At 39.4% G+C, this 21,013-nt stretch overlaps 1 long non-coding RNA gene across 1 annotated transcript in view; it reads left to right on the forward strand.

The window, feature by feature from the left end:
- LOC114676932 (uncharacterized) overlaps window positions 1-21,013 on the forward strand; it is a 191,235-nt gene that overhangs the window by 32,665 nt on the left and 137,557 nt on the right. Inside the window, exon 2 of the long non-coding RNA XR_013415387.1 lies at window positions 11,747-11,834. This is a non-coding gene — a long non-coding RNA (uncharacterized LOC114676932). The remainder of the gene's footprint in view (window positions 1-11,746; window positions 11,835-21,013) is intronic.

The raw sequence follows: 21,013 nt of genomic DNA on the forward strand, positions 1-21,013 counted from the left end.
GCTGGGTGCGATGGTGCACAGCTGTAGTCCCAGTTACTTGGAAGGCTGAGGCAGAAGAATCCTTGAACCTGTGAGGCAGATGTTGCAGTGAACCGAGATTGTGCCATTGAACTCCAGCCTGGGCAACTGAGCAAGACTCCATCTCGAAAAAGAAAAAAAAATTCCGGACTTATCTGTTGAAATTACCCTTACAGCTTATTCATAAATCACACCAGAAAACTGGTCTCATTGCTTCATAACCCCACTTTTTTATTTGACCCAAGATTATATTACAACTTTCATCTATCTTATTTAATTAAATCTGCTTCATATGCATTTAAATGCAGGATGACTGTGAAAATATTTTATAACACAGGCCAGTCAAAACAGATGATAGTTGTAACCAACAGATATACCTGTAGCAATATATAGCCTCTGAATATAAATTTTTCTTTATGCTATTCCAAAACATTTTGAAAAATAAAAATGCCCTCTCTTATGGTGAACTTTGATCTTTTTTGACTTTCCAGTGTTCAACTTTAGCTGCTCTTTTAGGAGACTTCCCCATCATGTGTGGTTTTCATGATATAGTGGGTAGTGTCCAGCCTCTCACTACTCATGGTGAGAGGTTATCAGAAGAGTTTTTTCTTTCCCTACTTTCTGAGTTCCAAGAATGTGGCAGAGTCTTGGCCTATCAGATACTCTCTTGAGCAAATCCAAACAGGGCAAAGAGATTTTAGTGTCCATTCAAGATGGAGGGATTATCAATGTCTTGGGGCAGGGGCAGTAGCGTGGGATGATGGTGGTGAAAGTATCTTAAATTGACAATTTCTACTAAAAGGTAATTGTGTTTCTTGTACTTCCTAATTCCCTCTCAATACATTTTCCCTTTTTACTTAAGAGAGTCAGAAATGATTTCTGTAACTTGTGCCTTAAGGCATATACTTAGGATCTACAAAAAGTTGGCCTCAGACTTTAAGAGCAAGCAGGTGTTTTTGTTAATTGACAAAACCTTTACTGAGAAATACCTTGGCAGGCTAGGATACAGACCCAAATCAACTAAAATCTGTATTTGGAATAAAAACATAAATCAGTTTCATGAGGTAGAGAGCTGACTAGCAGCAGTTCATGTGACAGTGTTCTATGGTTTTATTTTGACTAAACCTCAATGAGGGTATCCCTAGAGGTGACATGACTTCTATCCTTGGGGAAAAGATGGTCCCAGGAGTCTTTTATTTGGTTCTGTGTATTTTTTCCTTGTGAACCTAAATTAATTTTTAGAAAGTTCAACTATCTTCCCTTCTGTTGTGGTTTTTCTAGCTCTAATATTCTGCGCAAATTTTTTTTTTTTTTGAAAAAAGAACTGTGTTTCTTGGACACAGGGTGGGGAACATCACACACTGGGGCCTGTTGTCAGGTGTGGGGCAGGGGGAGGGTTAGCATGGGGAGAAACACCTAATGTAAATGATGGGTTGATAGGTCCAGCAGGCCAACATGGTACATGTATACCTACCTATGTAATAAGCCTGCACGTTGTGCACATGTACCCTAGAACTTGAAGTATAATAAAAAATAAAAAAAAAAAAGAAAAAAGAACTGTGTTTAAACCCCTTGACAGTATTTAATGGTGCTCCGTATATCTACCTTTGTGAGATTAAAGAGACATTATAAAGAGGATTACAAATAGGAAAGTAAACTCCTTATTTCTATTAATTAGTTACTTATAGGACAGTATTTCATTTTTATATATTGATTTTATATGAATTCTATTATTTTATCGTCTGTAAAGCTACTATTTATTGGCTCTACTTAACAGATTGGGAAATAAACTCAGTGACCTAGGCTACTTGCCCAAGATAACACAGCTCGTATGTGACAGAGCCAGGATTTGAACTCGAGCCTTCTGACTTCAAACCTTATACTATCCCACAACATCATCCTTTGATTTGAAATTAAGGTATACGTATTAACCATATGGGATTTATTGAACTCAGGAATTGATATTTGAATGCTGGATGTTGTCAATGACATTAATGTATTTGAATGAGTATAAATTGATGTCAAAATACTGTCCTGGGTTTATCTGAAACTTCTACTGATTTGTAATAAGAAGTGCACTGATTTCTAGTTTCCAGTTCTACATATAAAGAGCTTGGAACTTGTTACTCTCATTTTTATAAGAAAAATGCTGAAGAAACTGAAAATCAGCAACTCTCCCAAGAACCAACCATCGGAGAGTTGAGGTCACACGGAAAACTGTTGCCCTGAGAACTGGAGAGACAGGTGGATACAGAGAAATACCAGAGCAGAGCCTGCAGCTGGAACCAGTATCAGTGAGAACACTTTAAACTATAATAGATAAATTGCTGGAGGCTCAGTATGGAGGAGCTTGAGAGTTAAAAAATTCCCAATCTTGTGGGGACATACTATCTTGAGTTTTACCTCCAGGATCCCCAGTAGATTCTTACTGTGAAGACTGGAGAGAAATCCCTCATGCTTCTTGCTGGGAGAAGGGGAGAGCAACCATTTGTAAATAGCTCAGACATCTTTGTTCTCCTTAACAATGCCTACCCTCAAGGGAAACTGTTTTACCAGACCCTAACTAGGTGAAAGGGAAGGCAAATACCGAATTCCAGCCTCCTCTAGCCTTTAATTTGGGACAAGGGATAAACCCAACTCTGGTTCACTAAAAGAATGAGACCTAATCATAGGATTAAAGAACACTTTTCCAACAGGCCCCTGTATAATAACAAGAGATCACAATGGAAAGAACTACAGATCTCAGACTTTATTTAAGAGACAGTCTCCAGGAAAACATAAAGACAACAGGAGAGACAAAAACAGGGACATCAGAGGAAATTTTGGTCTCTGACACCATAGCTATGGCAAACAGTCAACACTGCCTATACTCTAGTCAGAAAAACACAAAACCTCACTCTAAAGGCCCTTTTACCTCAGTTCTTTTTACTTGATACATCATATCTGACTTTCAACAAAAGATTACAAGCCATGGTGAAAGGCAACAAAACAAAACAAAATAAAGAAGACACACAGTAAGTATGAGAACCAAATTTACTTATGGCAGATATTTTAGAATTATCAGATCTGTAATTTAAAATAATCATAATGAATATGCTAAGGGCTCTAATAAAAATTGTGGACAACTTGCAAGAAGAGATGGGTTACATAAGCAGAAATGGAAACACAAAGAATCAATAGAAAATGATAGAAATAAATCACATTGTAACAGAAATGAAGAATGCCTTTGATAGGCTCATCGGTAGACTGGACATGGCTGAGGAAAGAATTAGTGAGTTTGAAGATGTGTCCACAGACACTTCTCAAACTGAAAGGCAAAGAGAAAAAGGAATTAAAAAAAAAATGGAACAGAGGATCCAAGAACTGTAGGACAATGACAAAAGGTGCAACACATGTGTAATAGGAATATCAGAAGGAAAGAGAGAAAGGAACAAAAGAAGTATCTGAAGTAAGAATAGCTGAAAAATTTCTAAAATTAATGACATACACAAAACCATAGATCCAGGAAGCTAAAAACATAAGCAGGATAAATACTAAAAATCTACACCTAGGCATAATCAATTGTCCTTGACATTGTGGCCATAATCATATTCAAACTTCAGAAAATCAGTGAGAGAAAATCTTGAAAGCAACCAGAGGAAAAAACACCTTACATAGAGAGGAGCAAACATAAGGATTATATCAAACGTCTCATCAGAATTGAAGCAAGTGAAAAGAGAGTGAAATGAATATTTTCAGAGTCAAAAGAGAAAACCACCAACCTAGAATTCTGGATACAGTGAAATTATCCTTTGAGAGTGAAGAAGAAATAAACCTTCTCAGACAAAAAAAATTTAAGGAATTTGTCACCAGTAGACCTGCCTTGCAAGAAATGTTGAAATAATTCTTCAGAGACAAGAAAAATAACACAGGTCAGAAACTCCAATCTACATAAGAACATTAGGAAATGAAAAAAATGAAGGAAAAATAAAGTATTTTATTTTTCTTATTCTTAATTGATCTAACATAATAATTTCCTCAAAATAATAATAAAAATGTAGCCAGTTATTATACTATGTTGGTGCACAAGTGATTGCCATTAATTAATTACTTTTATAATTAAAAGTAATGGCAAAACAACAATCACTTTTGCAGCAACCTATAGCTTATGGATAAGTGAAATGACTGACAGCAATGTTGTAAAGGAAGGAAGGGAAGAGTTGGAAATATCCAGTTATAAGGTGCTTGGACTACTATTTTAAAGTAGACTTGGATTAATTGTAAATATATATTATAAACTCTAGGGAAAACACTAAAGAAATTAAACAAAGAAGTATAATTCATATGCTAAGACAGGAGTGAAAATGGAATTGTATAAAATGGTCAGTTAAAACTAGAGGAGGCGGAAAAAGAGGGGAAGACAAAAAAAAAATAAAAAAAAAATAAAAAAAGAAAAGAAACAAAGAAGAAGAGTAATGAATAGAAAACAGTTACCAAAAGAGTTACCAAAGTGGTCAATGCTAATCTACCTGTCAATAATTACTTTAAATGTGAATGGCCTAAACATACCAAAAAGTGTATTAATGTGTATTAGTAAATGTTTCTAATCTGTCAATAATAAGATGTCCAAGTCTTCCCTTTTCCTCTTCTTGATAAAGGCTCTGATAATTATGCATGACTGATGTCACCGATATTAGAAGTTGTGGGTAAGGGGGTTAAATTGGAAAGAGTTAGAGAAGATCTTGGGCTGGAATTGAGATGCCATTTAAGCTCCCCTGGGGTGGTGGTGTGCATCATGAGGTCAGCAGATATTCCCACATATCTGGAGTCCATGCCCATGGGTTTTTTCTGGTCCCTAAGAACCACGGCCACTAAAGGACCAACCCTGATGATTGTATTGTACTTCAACTCAGTTAGCATTTGTTGATCAGTATCATATACCAGTGTAGGTACTGGACAGTAAAAAATGAATAAGTCATGGTCTCTGCCACCACAGAGTTGAGCCCATGGACATATAAACAAATTACTTAAAGGATGCTGATGTCAGGATTTATGAATTGTCTAGTTTTTATATTCAGAGGTTAAAAACCAGTAGTGTTTAGACAGATTTTTTCTGTGCTTATTTAAATTGTAAAAACTCTTGCCAATATTTATAAATTAGGAGAATTCACACAAAAATGAAGATTTTCAGCCTCTTTGGGAAAACTAAAAGGTCTGACAGCACTGGCTCTACCTTCCCACACAGCAACAATAGGTCAGAGCTGAGCCACAGCTATGTCCTTTCGATAAGACGTGCATTCTCCCATTCACTACACTCTCCACTACTCCGTATTGTCTCTGACACTGAGGCCAAGTGTCAGGTACTTTTTATCCTTGTGTTTATACTGTTCTCCTGGGTCCATTTTTCTCATATACATTACTTTCCTGCCTTGTTAGCATTTTAGTTTATAATCACTATTAAACTTTACTTTTCGCAATATATAAATAAGAGTCAAATGAGTAACATCTTATCACTTGAGTAACATAAAGTAATTACTTATAAATAATTATAGATATTGATAAATCATACATTTATTTTTATTAATTAATCAATAAATATTTACTTAATTAAATAATTAAATAACTAAATTTTATTTATTGATTGATTTTTTAAAAAGTTACACTTTAGCTTCTGGGGTACATGTGTAGAATGTGCTGGTTTGTTACATAGGTATATATATGCCATGGTGACTTGCTGCACTCGTCAACCTGTCATCTCCCTTAGATATTTTTCCTAATGCTATCCCTCCCCCAGCCCCCACACCCCAACAGGCCCCGGTGTGTGATATCCCCCGCCCCATGTCCATGTGTTCTCATTGTTCAACTCCTACTTACGAGTGACTGCATGCAGTGTTCGGTTTTCTGTTCTTGTGTTAGTTTGCTGAGAAGATGGTTTCCAGTTTCATCTATGTCCCTGCAAAGGACATGAACTCATCCTTTTTATGGCTATATAGTATTCCATGGTCAGTATGTGCCACATTTTCTTTATCCAGTCTATCATTGATGGGCATTTGGGTTGGTTCCAAGTCTTTGCTATTGTGACAGTGCTACAATAAACATACATGTGCATGTGTCTTTATAGTAGAATGATTTATAAACCTTTGGGTATATACCCAGTAATGGGATGGCTGGGTTAAATGGTATTTCTAGTTCTAGATCCTTGAGGAATCGCCACACTGTCTTCCACAATGGTGAACTAATTTACACTCCCACCAACAGTGTAAAAGCGTTCTATTTCTCCACATCCTCTACAGCATCTGTTGTTTCCTGACTTTTTAATGATCGCCATTCTAACTGGTATGAGATAGTATCTCATTGTGGTTTTGATTTGCATTTCTCTAATGGCCAGTGATGATGAGACAGAGTCTCGCTCTGTTGCCCAGGCTGGAGTGCAATGGCACGATCTTGGCTCATGGCAACCTCCGCCTCCCAGGTTCAAGCAATTATCCTGCCTCAGCCTCCCAAGTAGCTGGGATTACAGGCATGTGCCACCACGCCCAGCTAATTTTGTATTTTTAGTAGAGATGGGGTTTCTCCATGTTGGTCAGGCTGGTCTCAAACTCCTGACCTCAGGTAATCTGCCCGCCTCGGCCTCCCAAAGTGCTGGGATTATAGGGGTGAGCCACTGCGCCAGGCTGATGAGCTTTTTTTTCATGTTTGTTGGCTGCATAAATGTCTCCTTTTGAGAAATGTCTGTTCATAGCCTTCACCCACTTTTTGATAGGGGTTTTTTTTTTTTCTTGTACATTTGTTTAAGTTCTTTGTAGATTCTGGATATTAACCCTTTGTCAGATGGACAGATTGCAAAAATTTTCTCCCATTCTGTAGGTTGCCTGTTCACTTTGATGGTAGTTTCTTTTGCTGTGCAGAAGCTCTTTAGTTTAATTAGATCCCATTTGTCAATTTTGGCATTTCTTGCCATTGCTTTTAGTGTTTTAGTCATGAAGTCTTTGCCCATGCCTATGTCCTGAATGGTATTGCCTAGATTTTCTTCTAGGGTTTTTATGGTTTTAGGTCTTATGTTGAAGTCTTTAATCCATCTTGAGTTAATTTTTGTATAAGGTGTAAGGAAGGGATTCAGTTTCAGCTTTCTACGTATGGCTAGCCAGTTTTCCCAACACTATTTATTAAATAGGGAATCCTTTCCCCATTTCTTGTTTTTGTCAGGTTTGTCAAAGATCAGATGGTTGTAGATGTGTGGTGTTATTCCTGAGGCCTCTGTTCTGTTCCATTGGTCTGTATATCTGTTTTGGTACCAGAACCATGCTGTTTTGGTTACTGTAGCCTTGTAGTATAGTTTGAAGTCAGGTAGCATGATGCCTCCAGCTTTGTTCTTTTTGCTTAGGATTGTCTTGGCTATGTTGGCTCTTTTTTGGTTCCATATGAAATTTAAAGTAGTTTTTTTCCAATTCTGTGAAGAAAGTCAATGGTAGCTTGATGGGGATAGCACAGAATCTATAAATGACTTTGGGCAGTATGGCCCTTTTCACGATATTGATTCTTTCTATCCATGAGCATGGAATGTTTTTCCATTTGTTTGTGTACTCTCTTATTTCCTTGAGCAGTGGTTTGTAGTTCTCCTTGAAGAGGCCCTTCACAACTCTTGTAAGTTGTATTCCTAGGTATTTTATTCTCTTTGTAGCAATTGTGAATGGGAGTTCACTCAGGATTTGGCTGTCTGTCTGTTATTGGTGTATAAGAATGCTTGTGATTTCTGCACATTGATTTTGTATCCTGAGACTTTGCTGAAGTTGCTTATCAGCTTAAGGAGATTTTGGGCTGAGATGATGGGGTTTTCTAAATATACAATCATGTCATCTGCAAACAGAGACAATTTGACTCCCTTTTTTCCTAATTTAATACCCTTTATTTCTTTTTATTTTATTATTTTTTAGTTTTTGAGATGGAGTTTCATTCTTGTTACCCAGGCTGGAGTGCAATGGCGTGATCTTGGCACACTGCAACCTCCGCCTCCTGGGTTCAAGCAATTCTCCTGCCTCAGCCTCCCAAGTAGCTGGGATTACTGGCATGCACCACCATGCCTAGCTAATTTTGTATTTTTAGTAGAGATGGGGTTTCTCCATGTTGGACAGGCTGGTCTTGTACTCCCGACCTCAGATGATCCGCCTGCCTTGGCCTCCCAAAATGCTGGGATTATAGGTGTGAGCCACCATGCCCAGCCTCCTTTATTTCTTTCTCTTGCCTGATTGCCCTGACCAGAACTTCCAATACTATGTTGAATAGGAGTGGTGAGAGAGGGCATCCTTGTCTTGTGCTGGTTTTTAAAGGGGATGCTTTCAGTTTTTGCCCATTCAGTATGATATTGGCTGTAGGTTTATCATAAATAGCTCTTATTATTTTGAGATACGTTCCATCAATATCTAGTTTATTGAGAGTTTTTAGCATGAAGGGCTGTTGAATTTTGTTGATGGCTTTTTCTGCATGTATTGAGATAATCATGTGGTTTTTGTCATTGGTTCTGTTTATGTGATGGATTATATTTATTGATTTGCGTATGTTGAACCAGTCTTGCATCCCAGGAATGAAGCCAACTTGATTGTGGTGGATAAGTTTTTTGATGTGCTGCTGGATTCGGTTTGCCAGTATTTTATTGAGGATTTTTGCATCCGTGAATAATTAAAGTTTTTAAATTTATTGATATTTAATGGAAGTCAAGTTTGTTCCCATTGTCCTTAACAACACCTCATCCAAAGTGTACCAAAGAAGACATTTCATCTCACATTGAGACAGCCAGGTGGAAAGGGCTCCCTGGCAGAGCCTCTGACCAACCTATGCACTGGGAGGAATGCACACTGGTGTGGAGCCACAGAAGTTCATGCCATTTGCAGCAGGGAGGAGCTCGGCTCCTCCTCTTCCTGGGTGGTACCTGTAATTCAATTTGTGAGGCAGAAAGCCTACACTAGCAGGAACTCTGGCCTTGCAGAGAGTCCCTGTTTCCCCTTTTTTCCTGTTTGCCTAATAAATCCCATTTATTTCACTCTTCAAATCATCTGTGAGCCTAAATTTTCATGGCCATGGGACAAGGACCCAGTCTTTAGCTGAAGTAAGGAAAAGTCCTGCAACAACATGGAGAGCCTCCAAATCACAGACAAGGGATCAAAATTTCCTTCTCTCCCTCTTTGGTCTAGAGAGGAAGGTTGAACCATTTTGGTATGATTTATCATAGTTTTTCTGAGAAAAACTATCTTCCTTTGGATTCTGGACATTCATCATCTCTCAAACTGGCCAGGTGCCTCCTTTCTCATAGAGGTCTGCGCAGGGAGGGACTGGTGGTGAGCATCCGCAGCTGAAGGAAGCACTGTGGCAGCTCCAGGGTTTCCACTTGCAATTTGGGTTCTCTTGCTTTGTTCCACTGGGATTAGACTGGAAGGGTAAAAAGCCACTGTGGCAGGTGCTGGGAGAAACACAGTGATGCTGGGGAGAAAGAGGGAGAAGTATCCCAATAGGAGTGCCTGGGCAATGCCATGGGCACTTAGATCCAGGAGAACCTGCTCTTAGGCCTTGCAGTCCAGACATACCTGGTCTTGTATTTTCATTCGTCCTCTTGCTAGCTGTGAGACTTTGGGCTAGGGACTTAGACTCACTCTGCTTCAGTCGCATTTTCTGCAAAAGAAAGAAGCTAGTATCTTCTGGAGTTGTTTTATAGATTAAACGTGGGCAAAACCCTTTACATAGTGCCTGGCATTTTGCAATTGTGCAGTCAACAAATGGTAACTATTATTGTTGTAGTTGTAACCAGTATAGGGTTGCCAGATAAAAAACAAGGTTCCCAATTATGTTTGAATTTCAGATGAACAATGAAAATTTTTTAGTATAAATATGCCTGAAATATTGCATGAAATATTCATCCGAAATTCAAATTCAACTGGGTGTCCTGTGTTTTTATTTGCTAAATCTGGCAACCCTAAACCAGTATGTTCCAAAACTGCGTTCATTCATTCAGGCAACAAATGTTTATTGGGCAAGGCACTGTTTTGGGGGCTTATGAAAAGTAAATCAAACAAGGATTGCTGACTTTGAGGGAGTTATATTCTAATCAGGAAGAGGCAGATAATAAACAACAAATATATTAAATAGTTAAACAACATAGCAAATAAGATGATTACAAGCACTATAAGAAATGTTGAGTAGGTTATAGGTTTAGGAAGTGCTAGGAGGTGGTGGTGCAGACAGCAATATTAACTAGGGTAGTCCTCGTAAGCCACTTAAAAGATGAGATTTGAGCAAAGACTTCAAGAAGGCAGGGGAGTAGGAGCTTTCTGGGCAGAGGATACAGTTTAAGAAAAGCTGATGACCCAGGAAGGGCACTAGGAAAAGCCAGGATGTTGAATCTACTAGCATCCCATGAAGGGCACAACCAGATGAGCAGCCTTTTCCCAGGAGCCACTGCCCTTGCTGTTACTTTCAAGCTGCCAACTTCTGCCAGGCAGCTGACCTTCTGAAGCTCTTCTCTGGCCAGGAGGAATTCTCCTTTCTCATTTTGGAAGCAGCCCTGGGGAAGGGCCATGACAAGGGTGAGGTGCTAGGATGTCAAATTTAAATTTTATGCATGTCTGAGTGACTCCTTAAAAAATTTTGTTCCTTGTGGGCCTTGCTTGTGTCACCGAGCCCTGGCCCTGCTTCTAAGGGTGCTGAGCTATTTAATCTGGAATGCCCCGGCTCTCTCCTGCCTCTTTCCTTCTCAGCACTCACAGGATCTCCCTGTCATGGCTGCTCAGGGCTCTGCTGCTCCCCCTACTCAGAGTCATCTTCCCTCAAAAGCCCCTGTCCCTCTAATCTCTGTCCCTGCGGGGAACTCTAATCTCAATCTTCTGCAAGTATTTGAACCTCAATTGAGGGCCAGTTTTGAGGTCTTTCCCACAGGGCTCCTGGGCCCCGGATAAATCTAGGGGTGTGTCTGAGCATCTGTTCCAGGATCTGCAAACACTTCAGGGAAGCAAGAAATAGGTTTTTAGAACATTTTGAGATGGTGCCTGAGTTCAGCTTCCCCAAAGATGAGGATTTGGGTGTAAGTGATTTATTAAGAAAGGATTTTGGCAAAACCTGGGAAGGGAGTGGAGATGCAACATAAATGAGGGAGCGATTCCAGGTCATTTTCCAGGGTGGGCGACTGCAGCCTGGTCCCTCCATCTGGAGTATGCATGAGCCTTGAAAGTACCCAGGCCAGAAGCTGTGGGGGCTGGGGAAGCCATCCTCTCAGCTCTAGGGGTAGGGATTTGGGAACATAAACTTCCAGGCACCTGGGGCTCTGTGCTCTTGCAGACAAAAGTGACTTAGTAGCTGGAGGAAGTCCTCCAGAAGGTACAAAATTTGGGGGCCAAACCTTTTTGAAGCAGGTGGCAGAGTACACAGAAATGGGGTGAAAGAATCCTAGGGGTTCTGGGTGGAGCCTTAACAGCGTCACTATGGACGGCTTGGAGGTGGGCCCAAACCAGCTTAGCCCAATAGAGCAGGGATCTATAAACTACAGTCTCTGGGCCAAATTCAGTCAACTGCCAGTTTTTGTTAATAAAGTTTTATTGGAACACAGCTACTACCATTTGTTTACACGCTGCCTATGGCTGTTCTTGTGCTACAATAGCAGAATATGGTCCTCAGAGTCTGAAATATTTACTATTTGCTGGCCCCTGCAATAGATCTTCATCCTGACTTCAACTCTAAATAGTCAGTTTCACTGTTATGCTTTCAGGTCTTAGGCTTTTCATCTGGATCTTGGAGGCTGATCAGAGTTCAGAGGTCAGGAAAGGGAGGAGAAACAGGCCAAGAGGACACAAAATGTAAGTAGAGTTTCCTGGCTGAGGAAGTTGAGGGGGTGCACGCACAAAATGTTGAATTGTCTCGTCTGGCTAACTTCCAGTTTTGGGGAAAATAAGGGCAAAGTAAGTTTAAAGGAGAGAAGCAGAAAATAAAGGTTTGGAGGAGGAGAATAAGGGATGGGGCAGTTGTTTTGCCAAGGCACGGGCAGGTGGCACTGATGTGTCCCCAAGTATTTTGCTCTCTTCAGGAAGTTTAAATGGACCCCTTCAGAGTTGAATACTTCCCCTGAAGAGAAAATATGGAGAAACAGGCTCTTATACTCTTGGGAGACTGCAGATACATTAATTTTTCTCATTTTTGTTCCTCCGGGGGAGTCTGATGGTTCTAGAAGCAGAAATAAAGAATACATACATGCAAGTGCTTGAGCACCCATTATATTTTTCAAAGACTGGTTGCATTGCGATCTCCCAGGAACAGAACTAGGCGCCTGTGTGGACTCTTCCCCTCTATTCAAAGCAGCAAAAAACCCAAAAGTAAGAATTTGAACATTCAGGACACAGTAGGAGTGTGTTAAAAAGTAAGAGTGAGGCTTCTGCTATTGGAAAGAAGCAATAAAAATGTTCGATGTGTGTGTATGTCAGGGTGTGTTTTTATCAAACTGGATGGCAGAGAATGATTTTGATGGGTTCAAGTCATTTCCCCAAGCCTTTATATCACAGTCTGGCTCCCCGTAAGGACATGTGTACAATGCTCACTGTGTGCATGGTATTGGCTACTGAAGGCTTTGATATGGTTTGGACTTATATGAAGATAAAACCTTTCTTTGAATGTAAAGTGGAGGGACTCACTTTAAGTAAGAGATCATCATGCCAACCAGTATGAGCCTGCCAATACCTAGGGGTGCGTATTTCCATGACTGAAATCCACTTTTCTTCACTCATACCTTTTGATTGGTTAGCAAAGTCTGTGTGGAAATGATCTAGGGTTTTGTGTCTCCCCTACAGACAACAGGGGGCTGTTGTGTTTTCCTCCGGGATTAGCTGCGTGGTGGGTCAAGTTAAGATTCTGGGTAAATAAGGGCTGAGTTTTGGCAACCCAAACAGCTGTGGCATTTCACAGAAATGGGATTTCACGATATGTGAGTTCTATTTTTGGTTTTCTAATTTACCCTCTGTCTCTGAAGTTCAAGACAAACAATTAAAGCAGCCCATGAATGTTAAAATAGAGCAATATAAAGAAAAACAGCTGAACTATAATAATTTATAATGAAAAGATCTTGTTTCTTTGTATATTCTGATTTTTCTATAATAAAAATAGATTACTTATACAATAAAAGATTTCAACAATAACAAAAACTGGAAGGTAAAAGAGGCAAAACTGTTCCCCAAATCATCTCTTTTCCTTCATCTGTAGTCACAGATGTGGCCCAAGTGGTGACCAGATCCATGGATCAAAAGTCCATTGTCTGAGGTCCAGTGATCCACTTCAATGATGCATTAGTTCAGGAGTTTAGTCAGTCTAAACGTAAGTAAGTCTTAGTGAATCTTCCTTTATGAGAACATTTATTAGTAGCATAAGTATAACTAAGCAGGCCTCAAATCTCAGATAATAGTGCAGAATTTGAAAATGAGGACAGTAATACCTACCTATGGTAGGTATCCAAGAAATGCCAGTCTCTTTTCTGCTTCTTTTGTCCAGCATCTTAATAAGAGGATCTGCAAAGGGCTTCAATGTTTTAGTTCACCATGAGTGTTATTGCACATGAGTTTCTTGCTCTTTGACTGAAGTTCAGTGTTTGGAACTACTTCAGTTCTGGATCCTTTTGGTTATATTGGCCTTCCTATCATTGCATATGTGCAAATAGTCAAACACCCTGGAAACGTCCCCTCTTTCAGAGGTGATGCCCCAGTGATCTCAGTAACAAAGCCCATTAACTCATGCAGATACTTTTACACAGATCCCAGACTTCAGTGATATAGATAAGGCAATGGGAAGAGTGTGATTTCTTCCCAAATGACAATCTCAGGTCTGGTAAATGGTCAGGAGCGCAACTAAAACTCTTTTTTTTTTAGACAGAGTCTTGCTCTGTCGCCCAGGCTGGAGTGCAGTGGCGCAATCTTGGCTCACTGCAACCTCTGCCTCCTGGGGTTCAAGTGATTCCCCTGCCTCAGCCTCCCAAGTAGCTGGGATTACGGGAGCCCGCCACCATGCCCAGCTAATTTTTGTATTTTTAGTAAAGACAGGGTTTCACTGTGTTGGCTAGGCTGGTCTCGAACTCCTGACCTCAGGTGATCCACCTGCCTTGGCCTACGAAAATGCTGGGATTACAGGCATGAGCCACCACTCCCAGCCAACTAAAACTCTTTAAAATGACATGGGAGCATCAAAGAAAGTTCTGGAATGGACCTTCCAGCCCGGGTCCCAGGCCAGCTTCCTATTTCCACACTCATTGCATGGTCTTTACTTGCTAGTGGGATTAGTGACTAGGACCCACTGATTTTCTCTTTCACTTTCAATTGGTTTTAACTCATTTGCCTTTGGAATCATTGGAACTCTTTGTTTTCTTATCTGGAGACCCTAAATCTCAGTGATAATAAAAGGATACAGTGTATATAGACGTTTCTAATTTCCGTTTATGTGTCCTTTACTATTTCTGCCAAGCAGTAAGCATTCAGACTAAGTTCACCTAAATCATAGTGGACTTGCTAATTAGATAACTGGTAATTATCCACAGCAGTAAGCCTTTCCTGAACTGCCACCATGTATCAGATACTGTAGTTTTCATTGACAGTTCAAAGACATGGCGATATCAGAGTTTACTGTGTTTCAAGGTGTACTCACCTTGGTGAATATTCTAGTTCCTAGTGTATTGAAGAACCAGCTCTATCTATGAACTCTGGGATCTTGGTGAAGACTATTAACTTTTATGATTCTTAGTTCTCATGTATAAAACAGGAATCATCACACTTCTTAGGGTTTATGTTAGGAGCGACTAAAATAATGTATATAAGAGAGCTTTGAAAATGATACAAATATGACTGTTACTCTTATTAGACAAGGAAGATGTCACATGCAAATGACAACTAGTTAAAAGAACTTATTGCCAACTACACTTATCTGTAAGCCAAGTCCACAGGCCACTCAGAGATCAACAGCTGTGATTTTTTTTTTTTTAACATTTCAGAGGTGGCTAATAAACATGCAAACTTGATAAATGTTCTGATGAAGGAAGCACAATGCCTGGCACATAACTATTTGGGAAATGGCACATAATTGAGCCTTAAAGAATGAGTAGAAATTAGATAGGTTAACAGTACTGTGGATGGACATTCCAAGAAGAGGGTATTGCATCAAAAGTAATTTGGGCATTGGAGAAATTTTAGAAAATTTGGTGTGGCAAGGACATAACCCAATGAACTGGGAATTGATGAGAGGTCAGGCTAAAGAAGTAGGCAAGGACCAGGTCACAAAAGGTATTGTGTTCTGTGCTGGAGTCTGTTTCTCTTTCTGAAGGTAACGTTGGAAAGGTTTTAAACAAAAGAGAAATATATTTATACTGGCTTTTTGACTACTCTGGTGGCAAACATATGATGGGTGTAGAGGCTAGGAGGAGCATATCACAGTGATCCAAGTGAGAGGCAGGTGGGTCTGAACTAAGTAGTGGAAGTGGGGGATGGTGACCAGCAGAGACTCAAAAGGCATTCATGAGGCAGAACTGCCAGAACTTTAGTGACTTAGGGTGTGTGTGTGTGTGTGTGTGTGTGTGTGTATATGTGTGTGTGTGTGTGTATATGTGTGTGTGTGTGTGGTGTGTGTGTGTGTGTGTGTATGTGTGTGTGTGTGTGTATAAAGGGGTTGGGATGACTTCTAGACTTCTGCTTTGGGTGGCTGATGGATGGAGCCATTAACAAGGATAAAGCAAATAGGAGAAAGGCCCTGAAGAGGATAAGCGATGTTCATAATTGCTTTAAGAAAACAGGGAAGTATTTCATATGTTTTAGAAAGGTTTTCATGCAATTCACTGAAGATCTCCTTAGGTGTCATCTTCTTCCCTTGACCATGGCTTTCCTCAGTGCCTGGTAGGTAAGACAAATGGGTGTATTTGATTGGACTCCTTTTGAGGTACAGAACAATGGATGAGGAGCTCAGACTTGTCTTTGTTAGGAGTTGGTTTTATCTATATGTTGCTTCTGAACTCTTTCCAAGCATAGATTCTTTATTAAACTCATCAACAATTGTCCTACTACATTTGCCACTGAATATATTGTATGATTATGGTTGGTTTAGTAGACAATTGTTATCGGAACAGCTTTTGGAATCATTTAAAACTGATACTTGTGGTTGTATTCTAAGCCTAGGCTGTTCTTTAAAAAGGACAGCCATCCTTTACATTTAATCATTCCATATTTCACAAATATCTGCTAAGCATTTCTCATGTGTCAGAAAATCCTGTGTGCTGAGGACTCAGAAATAAACAAAAAAAATCTTTGCCTTCAAGAAACTCATATTCATTGTGCAAAAACCAGTGATATTTCTCCAGAAAGTGAAATAATTCCATGTTTCTTATACTATAATATTTCAAAAATAAAATAAATTTCAAAATTAAAATGATAGAGTTTCCTAGGTCAAACATATTTCATAATAATAGGCATAATCATAGGCAGGACCTTTGCTCATAATATTTGTAGAATATTAAATATGGAAGGAAAGCCATTGAAAATGACTTTATTTTTTGTCTTTTCCCCACCCATCAAGGCAGAAGTATCAGCATTTTTTTTCCGCCCCTTTTAAAGTCAGGTTTGGATCTTCCTGGCCCCTTCGTGGCTCATTTATAACGTATGGTTACTCAGATTTTTGGTTTTGTTGCTAACTCCAAAGCACTTCTTATCAATCACAATATGAAGTTGATACACAGATTTCCATGTGGCATAAACAATGTTTGCTAAAGGTCACTGAAAGTATAACGATTATGATTCTAAAATTTTTTTTTTACTGGTACTTTTAGCAAGATGGTCCTATCTTTTGAATTAGTGAATTATATAACAACATTCACTCTCCCCTCCTACCCACGCTAAACTTCAGGCGGGAACATATGCCAAATGTCCAGATTTTCCAGAACATGCCATTACAGACATTACTTAAGACTAGCAGATCACTATTCACCAACGGAACTCTCCACGACCTGGCACACAGCTGGGTGTTAGTTGTAGAATGTGGTGGCTCTGGGTTTTGTCTGCCCATTACCATAGCTCTTTTTTTTTTTGTCTTCCGGTTCTTATGTGGGCTTGTCTTTCAATCCTTGTGGTCCCACAGGGTCGTCAGAGTGAGGCCCCACCCTCCCCCCACAGACAGGAATGAGCCTGTGACCATGAATTTATGTGCCTCACCCCCCAGCACCAGTGCTTAGTTTAGAGAAGGGCGCATGACTCACAGTCCTAGAGTCGATGGTTAGAGAATCCATCTGAGAAGGAAACCAAGCAGCACAGGCTGATGACATCTTTGAAACCACTGAATCCAGCTGTGCTTCAGGTCTACAACCGGACTTCCCATTAAGTCAAACAACACAGTATGTTTATGTGTAGGCAAGTTTGAGTTGGATTCCTATAACTCGCAACCAAAAGAGTCCCAACGAATACAATATGTCATTTGAAAAGTTAAAATAATCATCATATTAACCAGTCTGTCTCGAACCCCTTCCTTTCCTTAACATTTGGGGTTGTAACATACACTTTAAAATGCTGACAACTTAAATGACATATCTGAGTGTGAGACACACTTAGCCTAGAAGCTCATGTCAAACAATTATTTATTTTTTATGGTACAAATTAAAAGTGACAGATCTGAAGCTGTTAAGAAATACACAAAGTGCAGCTTTACTGACCATACAGATATTGCTCTAGATTAAGTACAGTTTTTTTTTTTTTTAAACATTAAGCAACCTGTGCAGATAAAATCAGCTTTGGTTTCAATGTCAGAGCAAGTAAGGAGCTTTTAAATATTCAGTTTGGCTTCTTGGTCACAAGTCTATCATGTCAACTTCTCATCATGATGATTTTTCCAAAGAAACCCAGTCCTGTTTCCTGCCCTCCCTCCTGCTGCCTGCTCCGGGCACAGAGAAGCAGATCTCTTTGTGGTGGCTCATAAGTGACCCCGGTGACCAGTCTAGATCACAGCACACAGGACAAAAAAAAATCACTTTCTTAACAACAAATAAACAAATGTGCCTCACATAATTTCAAGTTGAAGACAAGCAAATCACATGACAAAAGGCTCATTACAAAATGTTATCCAAACAGATTTTACAGTCAAACATTGAAATGAAAATCAATTTCCTTTATCTCCATTTCTTTTAAGCTTGGTCATTAACTGGGTACAAGTAGAGTGCTGAGGTAAAACATTGATGAACAGTTTGTATTTCTTTTTTTTTTTTTCTTAAAATAGGAACAGTTTAGTATTGCGAGATTGTCAGCAACATTTAGCCATATCTATACAATGTGCATATACCTACAAATATTGAGCTTTGGTCCAGCGTAGAGAAACGAGCAAAGGCATTTTACGATTTCTTTTTGGTTATAGCTTGAGTTCTTTGATACGCCTCTACTTGTTTTGTTTTGTTTTTTCTAGCTCCTTTAGCTTTTTTGTTCTCTCTTTCGTGTTGTGTGTGTATGTGTGTGTGCATCTGTGTGATGACAACATAAAAAAGCCAAAACCTTGCAAATGCAATTAAGTTTCAACTGTTCAAAATATTTTCTTGGTTGAAAAAGAAAGAAAATCTATAAACAAGTGTAAAATGTAATCTCCACTGTCATTTTTTTCATGAAGTAATGAAGAAAATGCAGATGACAATAATGAAAAATTATGTGAGAAAAATACTGAAGCTTGAAATACAATCACATATGCCCAAAGTGACTTTTATTTTTTTGTGGGTGGCAAACCTTAACCTTCAGTTCATGGAAACATAAAAGACACTTAAACGCTATTGGCATATGAAGTTGTTTACAAGTAGACATGAGAAATGTCATCATAAAATTAAGCATTAGATGTGGTCCCAAAGACTTATGAGTTACACAGTATAATTTATATTCCTAAGAATCTGTTCAGGCACCGTTTTATGCCTTGTAGCAAAAAATTTATCTGTAAAAAATTAATATAAGAAGCATTACAACACCTTATAAATAATTTATAAAACAATACAAAATTATAAAACTATAAAAAAATCACTGCACATGAATGGTGTTACGACTGTGGGATGAATATATTTCTTTTTGTTCCACTCTGGGAGATTACTTTTATTTTATATTTTCCCTGTCCTAGTTAGACCCTCCCAATTATAGATCTCAGAACTGAGCAGGCCTTATGTAACCGCTGCCGGCATATATTTAAATATTTAGCATCCGTCATATGTTATCTTGTTAACTTCTCTTCGCAGGGAGCTTTTCTTGATGGAATTTGGAGCAGGTCCTAGGAGAATCCAAAATCTGTTTTAATCAATAAAGTTTTGGGTTTCTGGGTTGTCCATATTTGTGCAGTTATTGAGGTGGCGAAAGGGACTCTGTGATGCTGGCATTGAAGATCAAGTTAGCTGTGGTCCAGTTAGCATTGACTGATAAAATGGAAACACCTTTACGAGTGACTTGTTCTGCTTCCAGGATTCCTTTTAGAGTTTCCTTGCTGGTAGTCTCTTGATTGCTGCATGAATCATCGGAGGGGACAATTACACCGTAGCATTTACACAACCAGCAAAGGAGCCAACAGAAGAAACTCAAACCCCCCGGGGCGAGGGAGTGTATTAGGGGAAGGAGACGGCATTTCTACTCAGTTGGGCAACTTGAGATTGGGTTTCTCTTTTTTCTTTCACAACTTATTTCTAGATAATACATTAGCATGATTATAAATTATGCATGAATATTTACATTTCAACAGCAAGCAAATTGACGGCTCTCTTTTGCCTGCTCCTTTAATGGAACACCGTCTGCCTGTACCTGGGTGAAAACACCAGTGGCAGGTGCCAGGTGCTCACCTGCACAGCCATCCTCACATCCTAACATGTCCTTCTTGCTTATCAGGTTATTGCAGCCCACAGATCTTTTAAGTTATTTTTTTAAAGGAAATAATCCTCTAGTTCTCATATTGAAGGGTATTCTAATGTGTTAGATAAGCCCCTTCTATATTTTTTTCTTTTGGTGAAAATTTCTTCAAACTTCCTTTCCCCTGAAGAACCTAGCCCCCAATTCCAGTTGTTTAAATTTGCCCGCCACCTTTCTGCTCCATTTATATATCCTGAAGAATAATTATTCCCCCCTGAAAAAGTCTGCCATCAATATTGGAATGAAAGAAGTAGCAGAAAAGATGAGATTAACAGGATACACGATGGCCTTTAATGATCCAGTTGCTATCACTTTCTTTTTAGCCTGTGTCTTTGTGTGTATGTTCATGGGTGTGTGCATGCCATGTGTGTATTTGACTGAAATCTTGAGACATTTCTTTGGCTATCAGACTTCTGAGAGAAATTGCTTTGCACAGAAGCATAACATAGATGTAAGTATTGAACCAAATGTGCAGCTTATGTTTATATTACAAAATTAGTTTTGGTCAGCTCTCCATGTACGTGGCCAACAGACTGAGAAAAATCCCAAGCTCTGGTGTGGACAGTGAGCACAATTACAGCTTATGCCAGTGTTGACAGTTCATCGAGCAAAGCCCTAGTTATTTTGGAGTCTCTCCTGCATTTCACTAGGATCTGAGTGGAAAAGACACTGTTCCTCCCCACTTCCGTGGCTTTCCAGCAGACCCCGGGAGCCACGCGCGAGGGAGATGGAGAAATGGAGGAAAAGAGAGAAATGCGAGCTCCATTTTCTTTTCTCAAACCCACAAGTCATAGTGAGAAAAAAGCAACAAATGCTTTGGCACACGATGCAGGATGCCCTCCCGTCAAAAAGAAAGAAAAAGAAAAAAGACCACCCTCCCCACCCCCCACCCAAGTAAAACCCAAAAGTGAGCCTCACAGAATGGCTTCAACAATGGTACCCACCCCGTGGGTGGAGACAATAGATGGGAAAGATGGGAGAAATCAGGTTTCCTATTGTTCTGTTAGTACAAATGTAAAAATTCGTAACACAACTTTACGCGCAGAGAAGCGTAGACGAACGATCGCGTTGCAATGCCATGTTTCTGACTTTGGTTAATAGGTTTCATAGTG

The sequence above is a fragment of the Macaca mulatta genome, chromosome 3 (genome assembly GCF_049350105.2).
Source record: "Macaca mulatta isolate MMU2019108-1 chromosome 3, T2T-MMU8v2.0, whole genome shotgun sequence".
In the NCBI taxonomy this organism is placed as follows: Eukaryota; Metazoa; Chordata; class Mammalia; order Primates; family Cercopithecidae; genus Macaca; species Macaca mulatta.